The 9,307-nt window shown below is 38.9% G+C and overlaps 1 non-coding gene and 1 pseudogene across 1 annotated transcript; one reads left to right on the forward strand and one right to left on the reverse strand.

Annotated features, from left to right (window-relative positions):
- The first annotated feature begins 236 nt into the window (after positions 1 to 236).
- On the forward strand, positions 237 to 8,923 carry LOC148846242 (uncharacterized; annotated as a pseudogene).
- LOC148846243 (small nucleolar RNA R71) lies at positions 4,377 to 4,483 on the reverse strand. The gene has a single exon (XR_016102673.1). It is a non-coding gene; the product is annotated as a small nucleolar RNA R71 (small nucleolar RNA).
- Positions 8,924 to 9,307: the final 384 nt, after the last annotated feature.

Genomic DNA, 9,307 nt, shown 5'->3' on the forward strand with positions numbered 1-9,307 from the left:
TAGCTGATAGAAGCATTAAATATCCTAGGGGAATAGTAGAAGATGTTTTGGTCAAAGTGGGCAATTTTATTATTATTGTTGATTTCGTTGTGTTGGATATGGAGGAAAATAGGACAATGCCGTTGATTTTAGGGAGACCTTTTCTTGCTACTAGTGATGCTTTAATTGATATGTGAAAAGGTCTACTTACCCTTAGAATCAATGGTGAAGAAGTGGTGTTCAATGTATTTAAAACCATGGAACATCCCAACACAATTGAAGATGAAATTTATGCAATCGATAGCATTGATGTTGGTGCAGCCGAAGTAGACACATCTAAATCAAAAGACACATTGAATGTTGCACTTAACAATAGTCCTAATCAATTGCAACAAGCAGAGCAGAAGTTTGTATTGAAATCAGAATTGCGAAATTTGACTTCTAAGCCAGATTCTTTTCAAATTACAATTCATAATGCATCTTTACCTCCATCTCACACAAAACCCCTCCCATCTATTGTGCAGGTCCCTATTCCAGGTTTAAACCCACCTATGAAGGATAAAAGGGGGTAAACATCGGAAGTTAAAAACCAAGTGGGGTGGACCCTTTAAAGGGGATAAAGTATTCCCTCATGGAGTGATTGAAATACATAATGATGATGGGAGTACATTCAAGGTAAATGGATAGCGGTGGAAGCATTACATCGAAGGAGAACAACCCATCCACCATGGGTCCGTTCTCTCCTTGAAACCGCCATGAAGGAAAGGTGAAAGTCAAGCTCATGACTTAAAACGAGCGCTTATGGGAGGCAACCCATAAAGTTTAGTTGTTTGTTTTATTCAATTTTCTTTTTTTGAGTGTGTTTTTTTTCGTATCTCACATCTACAAGATCTCAACAAGGCATTCAGGGAAGTCCTCTTAAAACTTTCTCTCCTTGTTCTCATTATGCATATTCTATACATTGAGGATAATGTATATTTTAAGTGTGGGGGAAGATTAAGGGGTTGATAAATTTTTTTCGGACTCTAGCATGCTTTAATCATCTTATTAACCCTTCCTTTTGAAATTTCTGCTCCTTGGAGACTTGTTTTTGAATTATTGCAAACCACCCTGAATCATGTATTTTGGTGGGATAGACAGGAAAGGATGCAAGCAAATCTAGCTGAAATTTTTGACTATGGAAGGTATCTCAGTAGTTTGAATGATCAACAGGCAAGATGTAATACAGATTTGACCCTTGTGAGCATTTGGTTACTAACGGACAAACATGGGTTGATTATTCTAGAACTTGTTTTTTTAGGTGATGTGTGGCTCATTGTGACACTAGCAAGTGCACTAGCCGCTCAAGTAATAGAGTAGTGAGTAGAGTATCATTCCCACGAGGACTTATGTAGCAACTACTTGTAATAAATCAGTCTACTGTTATCTGATTAGCCGAAATGTAAAACTAATGAAAATCTAGAATTCTAACTACAAAGTTATTTCTAACACATTGGACCAAACACCTTGTATGCAAGTGAGGAGACAAGCTAAAGATGCATAGAAAATTAAATTCAGCAACTAGGTTTCTAGGCAATTCGAGTAGAATAGGATTCAGCCTAGGTTTGGTGAAATCCCAAAGCAATGAACAGCCTCTCTCGAGTGCATGTTCAATCTATGCATGAGTGATGGTCCTTATATCTCTATCAAGGATCTAATCACCATGCATGCATTCAGATCTAGCAATTCTAGGGCTTCATTTCAGCTGGATGACCATCAACTCAGCTGAATGAATACCAACCGAATTGTGCAAGTTATCTCTAACCTTGCACTCAATTCGGCTCTTGATTGGCAGATCTAAAATCTTACTCTTTCTCAAGCACTCTAGGAATTCCAAGAAAGAGAAATAATTCGGACAGACTGAATTAAAGCTACCTGAATTCTTTCTCAAGTAATTCAGGTATTACAAATTCATGATCTAAAATTTCAAATCTGATATTTCAAAATAGCAGTTCGGCCAACAACCCACAATTGATATTTCAAACAAGAAACTTCAAGATTGAATCTACTTTACTCGAATGAACTTAAAAAACAAATTACAAAATTGAATTTGCATAATACATGCTTTGATTACAGCAAGAAAAGAAAAAAATTGATGGAGAAATTACATAAATCTTAGCTGAATTCGATTACCAATTTGTGCAGAAATCAAGTGAGGACAAAACCTTGATCTTCAATTGCTTTTTCCCCCTTCGAATTCAGCTTCTTCTTCTCTTGAAGCTGCTTGTTCTTCCTCTCTTCTCCTATCTCTCTCTCTTTTTCTCTCTTAGAACAAGAGTTCAAAGAGAGTTTGAAATCAGATGTTGGACCTTTTTTCCCCCTCTAGAGGCCTCCTTATATAGGTTTTCAAGGAAGCTCTTTGATGAGAGTATAATTTATCATATTTTTATCCCCAATTATTCTGTATTTTATACTAAATTAGCATCTAGTTGGGCTCATATCTCTTATATTTTGGCCCAGGGTATGAAAAAAGGCATCAAGAGCAAAGAAAGACAAATCGGATGATTTTTCACAGTTTTGACAAGTGAAAAAGCCAATGGGAAGATAAGTGAAAAAGCCACAACTTTCATGTTTTGGGCTTTCACAGATTCGGCATGCATCGAAGTCTAATCCGGGTCCAAAGTTGGGGCAATTTCGTAGGAAGGCCCAACTCGCAGAAAAGCCTGGTTGAAGCCCAATTCGCAGAGGAGGTCTATTACGAATCCAAGAACAAGAAACTAAAAAGAATTCTTCTAGATCTAAATTCTTGATGTAATCTTAGAGTGAAAAAGGGATTGAGTTCAAAAGATAAAGAGATAAGGTTAGAATTAAGATAAGACTTTTTATTCTTGTAAGATAAACTTCAAGAGGAAGTAGGAGACCACCCCCTCCCCTTTAATCTATATAAAGAAGGGGGCGGACCAGCTTTAGGTATCACTTGATCACTGAATCATTCAATCATTCAACTTCTAATTTGAATCAAGAAGCAAGGAGTAATTAGTCAAGAAGGGTTCAAGAAAGGTTCAAGAATTCAAGAAACTTCAAGAAGAGATCTCAGCACTATGGGCGAATTCAAGAGTTGTTTCTTTCCCTTTGTTTGCTTTAATTCTTCTATTATGAACTGATTTGTTTCTTGCTAGGGCTATGGAAAGCCTAACCATGTTAATGAATATATTTTTAGTGTGAATTGAATGGTATATAGAGATATATATACATGATTCATCTGAATTTAATGATTTTCTTGGATTTAATGCACTTCCATCTTGAGAGCTCTACTCGAGAGATCGAAGGGTTACCTGATGGGAGTAGATTTAATATATCTCGAGAGAGAATATTAAATAAATTTGTGAAAATCTCAGCTTATGGGAATAACAATTAGTCTTGGATAATTGGACCCATCAATATTCATTACATTGGTTAGGTGGACCTAAAGTCCTAGCGATTCCATCATTTGCATATTCGATTAGTGATCACCCTTGTTTTTATTTTCTTTATTCTAGTCTTTATTTTCAGTAGTTCTTATTTTCTTAATCTAAATTTTGACTGTCTAAATAATTAGAGAAGACTGTGATTCTAATATTTATTTTGTTAAATCCCCGTGGGAACGATATTATTATACTATTTGATAACTAGTGCACTTGCTAGAGTTATATATTTATAGCTATCAAGTTTTTGGCGCCGTTGTCGGGGATTTAATCCTAAAATAATATTAGAATTTGTTAACCTTGATTAATTTGGACTTTTTATTTCTGTTATTATTTTTATTATTATTCTATTTTCCTATTTCTTTTTATTTTTTGTATTATTTTTATTTTTATTTGTTTATTCAAATTCTTGTTAGTTCAGAATTACTAGTGCATGACACGCACTAGTCAAGAAGGATTAGCAGAATTCGATCCTAAGATTGAAAGGACCCTTTGTTTGTTGCAAAGGGCCAACAAAGGAAAATCAAGAGAAGATGTTGTTATTTGTGAACCAGCCATAGAGATTGAAGGAGAGATGGCAGAAGGAAATCACACCCTCTTGGATTATGCTTGTCCAGACATTGATGGGGCGACATCCAGCATTTGCAAGCCTACCATCCATGCCAATAATTTGAAATAAAACCTACAATAATTCAAATGACCCAAACCAGTATTCAGTTTAGTGGGTTACCAAGTGATGACCCTAATGCACACATCGTTAACTTCCTTGAAATATGTGATACATTTAAACACAATGGAGTTAGTGATGATGCAATTAGGCTAAGATTATTTCCTTTTTCATTGTGTGATAGAGCTAAAGATTGGCTTAACTCAATCCTTGCAGGAAGCATCACCACTTGAAATGATTTAACCCATAAATTTTTGGCTAAATATTTCCCACCCTCCAAAATGGCAAAATTAATTAATGATATTACCACTTTTGCTCAATTTGAGAGGGAGTCTCTGTATGAAGCATGGGAAAGATTCAAGGAGATGCTTAGGAGGTGTCCTCACCATAGGATACCAATTTGGCGAAAAATACAGGCTTTTTATAATGGTATCACCCCCTCTAACCAATCCATTATTGATGCAGCTGCAGGTGGTACAATCATGAGAAAAACTCCAGAGGAAGCATATGACTTAGTGGAGGAGATGGCATCAAACAGCTACTAGTGGAGCAATGATCGAACCAATCAGAGGGAAGTACACCATATTGATTCCTTTGCATCCTTATCTGCACAAATAGCCAATTTAAATAAAAGACTGGATAATTTTAGTATTGCAACCATTAATACAACACCTAGCATCTCATGCAATTTATGTGGTTAAATAGGACATGCCAATTTTGATTGTCAATTAAATAGTCCTTTTATTTCCCATGAGAATGCTAATTTTATCTCTCATGCTGGCAGGTCAACTTACAACCCTTATTCAAACACATACAATCCAGGGTGGAGGAGTCATCCCAACTTTTCTTGGAGCAACAATCATTAAAACGCACCAATCGGGTTCCAACCACAACTGCCCCCACAAGAGAAAAAGAGCAATCTAGAGGAGATGATTTCTAAGTTCATCAACACTGCTGAAGCAAAATTCCAAAGCCATGAAACAGCAATTAAGAACTTAGAAGCTCAAATGGCGCAGGTTGTGATAAGAATAAAAGTTGCCATATGTTTATCCCTCAATATTCAGTATTTTACACTTAATTGGTACCTAATTGAACTCATTACTCTTGTATTTCGATTCAGGACATGCAAGAAGGCGATTGGAAGAAAACAAGGCTAATCGGATGTTTTTGTACAGTTTCGCCACTGATCAGTGATATGGGCCTAACTCTCAATTCCGGACTCCGATTTGGATATTTCAAGAAGTTCTGGAAAGAAAAGGAAAAGACCCACAACTTTTATGTTTTGGGTTTTGGCAGAATCGGTCCGCATCGAAGACTAATTCGGGCCCAAATCAGAGCAATTTCGCAGCAAGGCCCATTTCACAAGCTGAAGCCCATTTCGCAAAGAGTCTTGAAGCAAGCCCGAATTGTTAAAGAAGCCCAGTTCGAATTCAAGATCCAAGAGTCCCATTAGAATAGAAGTTGAATGTAATCTCAATAAAAGAGTTTTACCAGATTTAAATTCTCAAATTGTAATCCTATAAAGATAAGAGATAAGAGTTAAATAGGATAAGTTCAAATTAGACTAGGACTTTCCAGTTTGAGGATAATCTCCTTAAGGAAGTTGGAGAGCAGCCCTCTCCCCAAGTATATATAAAGGGGGGCGGACCAGCACCCAAGGCATCAATTCCTCCAAGAGAGCTTCAGTCTTCAGAGAGGGAAATCAGCAACCAAGGAGGAAGAAGCAAGAGTTCGCCCCCCTTTCTCATGTAGAAGCTGCGTTTTCATCATGAAGTGTCTGTACATTTTTATTTCTGGTTGAAGGGTTAGGGAAGCCTTGATTCTGTAATATTGTGAGATCTAATTGATTTTTATTTTAGTTCATTGTTTATGGGTATTCATATTTTTTCTGCTAATTAACTGTGATGATTATTTTTATTGATTAAGCAAGAAGGGCCCCTTGCTCATTCAATGGAAATAATCTATGGCCGATTGAACCTCCAGTTTCGTATATGATTGGTAGGTTCGATCATGGTGGCAACTAACATAAATTGATTGCAAAAAAAGTTTTTGATCTATGTTAGGAAAATATATGATCTGGTTTAAACGATCCGAGCTTGTGAGATCGCTGACCAGAATTGGGTCTCTCCCCTCTTAATGCTATTAATAGGTTAAATCCTAAGAGCTTGTTTAGGACTGCCTATTAATAAGGGAAGCAATCAAAGAGCTTGTTTTGGTTGTCTAATAATAAGAGTAGAGGCTGGCTGTTAGAGCTTGTTAATAGCTATAACCAATTTATTCATAAACATATGAATCTATCTTTGCATCAAGGATCAATGCTACGAATCAAAGTTGAACTTGTCCCTTCAACCGGAAGCCATCTCCCATCGATTTAATCTTTGTTTTCTGTTATTTTCTGCTATTTTCTTATTTTCGTTAACTTTACAACCCCCCTTAATCCATCTACTTGGAAATAAATCCACCCAATCCCTGTGGAGAATGACCTTGCTCATCACTATCTGCAAATTATTAACTCAGAGCAAGAATATTTATCTTTGGTTGGGTTTGGCACCCACCAAAAATTTGGCGCCGTTGCCGGGGATTGGCGTCCTAAGTAGGTTTATTTCCTTTTGTTTGGTATATGCCTTGCTCTTCTCGTTTAGGTGAACTCCACTACGACCCTGAGATCGAGAACACAGTTCGCCGCTTGAGGAAAGAAGCCAAGCAACGCCGCAACCAATCAGCATCACTCCCCACTTCCGGAGTGAAGTTGGTTGCAGAAATCGTTGAGCCATCCAACCAATCTGAAGAAGAAGTCATGGCCAACAATGAAGAAAGAACCCTTAGAGAGCTAGCTGCACCGGATCTGCACCAACAACCTCTCTGCATTGAATATGCAGATCTAGCGGTACCCTTTGAACTTAAATAAGGTCTTATACACTTACTCCCTACTTTTCGTGGACTTACAGGCGAAGACCCTCACAAGCACCTAAAAGAATTCCATATAGTATGCTCAAGCATGAAACCTCAAGGTGTTACCGAGGAACAGATCAAACTACGTGCCTTTCCTTTCTCACTAGCTGATAAGGCTAAGGATTGGCTGTACTACCTACCCTCTGGTTTCATCACCACGTGGAATGATATGAAAAGGCAATTCCTTGAGAAGTTCTTCCCTGCTTCCCGAGCGGCTAACATCAGAAAGGAGATTTGTGACATAAGACAATTAAGTGGGGAAACTCTCTACGAATACTGGGAGAGATTCAAGCAACTATGCGCCAGCTGTCCGCAACATCAAATTCCAGACCAGCTCCTTATCCAACATTTTTGTGAAGGGTTACTATCAATGGATAGGAGTATGATCGATGCAGCAAGCGGAGGAGTGTTGGTGAACAAAACTCCTACACAAGCAAGAGAGTTGATCTGAAATATGGTAGCCAACTCTCAACAGTTTGGCTATAGGCTCAACCCTCCAACAAGTCATGCTAACGAGGTAAACATCTCATCCCTAGAACAGAAAATTGCAAGCATGACCTCTCTTGTCTGTCAAATGGCCACAGGTAATACACAAACGGTGAAGGCTTGCAGGATTTGCTCAGCTCTGGGACATCCAACTGACATGTGCCCTACGCTTCAAGATGAACCTTACGAACAAGCTAATGCTGTTGGAGGATTCCCAAAAAAGAGATACGATCCCTACTCGAACACCTACAATGTAGGATGGAGGGATCATCCCAACCTGAACTATGGAACCAAGGCCTTCGGCTTCCAACATCAGCATCAAACCAGGCCGTCGGCTCCACCATATTTAGCCGCTCCCAACTCAGGTATGTCTCTCGATGAAATTGTGAAAGCCCTTGCAACTAACACTCAACAATTTCAATAGGAGACGAGGACAAGTATCCAAAACCTGGAGAATCAGGTCAGCCAGTTAGCGATAGCTATGAGTCGAATGGAATCCCAATCATCAGGGAGGCTACCTTCCCAGACCACGACCAACCCGAAATAGAATGCTAGCGCTATCACATTGAGAAGTGGGAAGGAGCTGAATGAACCCAATCAAGAAAAACCCAAGGATACAACCAAAAAGGAGACACCATCTCCCCAAACAGATTCAAGTGGAAAGCCACCCCAAGCCATAGTCATCGCTCCACCTTTTCCTAGCCGATTCGCGAGATCCAAGAAGAAGGAGCAAGACAAGGACATTCTCGAGACCTTCCGCAAAGTTGAGGTAAACATCCCCCTCCTTGATGCAATTAAGCAAGTACCCCGCTATGCCAAATTTCTCAAGGAGTTGTGCACTACTAAGAGAAGGCTGAAAGGCGATGAGAAGGTCCATATAGGAGAAAATGTTTCAGCCATTCTCCAGAAAAGACTACCCCCTAAATGCGAGGATCCAGGTATGTTTACCATTCCCTGTAAGATAGGAAATGCCCAAATCGAAAGGGCTATGCTAGACCTAGGAGCTTCAATAAATGTCATGCCCCATTCTATTTCTACAACAATGAATCTCGGACCATTAAAAGAAACGGGCGTGATCTTACAACTTGCTGATCGGTCTACTACATACCCGAAGGGAGACTTAGAGGACATCCTAGTCCAAGTTAATAATTTGGTCTTTCCCGCCGATTTTTATGTGATCGACATGGAAGAAGATAACTCTTCCAACTCGACCCCAATTTTGCTAGGAAGACCCTTTCTTAAGACGTCCAGAACAAAAATCAATGTGCACAAGGGGACACTAACCATGGAATTCGATGGTGAGATCATTAATTTTAATATCTATGATGCCATGAGATACCCTAATGATGCACATTCTATTTTCTCTATAGATGTTATTGATTCCTTAGTGCAGTAGACTTTTGAGCTAGAAGACGAAGACACACTAAGAGTTGCACTTAACAATGGGCCTGATCAACTGCAACGAGCAAAGCAGAAGTTTATGCTGAATTCAGAACTGCAAACTTTGACTTATGAACTGAACTCTTTTGAATTTGCCCGTAATTCTTCTTTCATTAGTTTACCCCTATTTCACACAAGGCTCCTTCCATCTATTGTGCAGGCACCCCAGCTGGAGCTGAAATCATTACCAAAGCACCTAAAGTACATGTTCCTAGGCAAGGGGGAGACACTACCTGTGATAGTTTCCTCCAAACTCGATGCACTCGAAGAAAGGAAACTAATTCAAGCACTTAAGGAACGCAAGGAAGCAATCGGATGGACTGTAGCTGATATCAAGGGG

This window comes from Nelumbo lutea, chromosome 7 (assembly GCF_056320005.1).
Source record: "Nelumbo lutea isolate HS-2025 chromosome 7, American lotus-T2T, whole genome shotgun sequence".
In the NCBI taxonomy this organism is placed as follows: Eukaryota; Viridiplantae; Streptophyta; class Magnoliopsida; order Proteales; family Nelumbonaceae; genus Nelumbo; species Nelumbo lutea.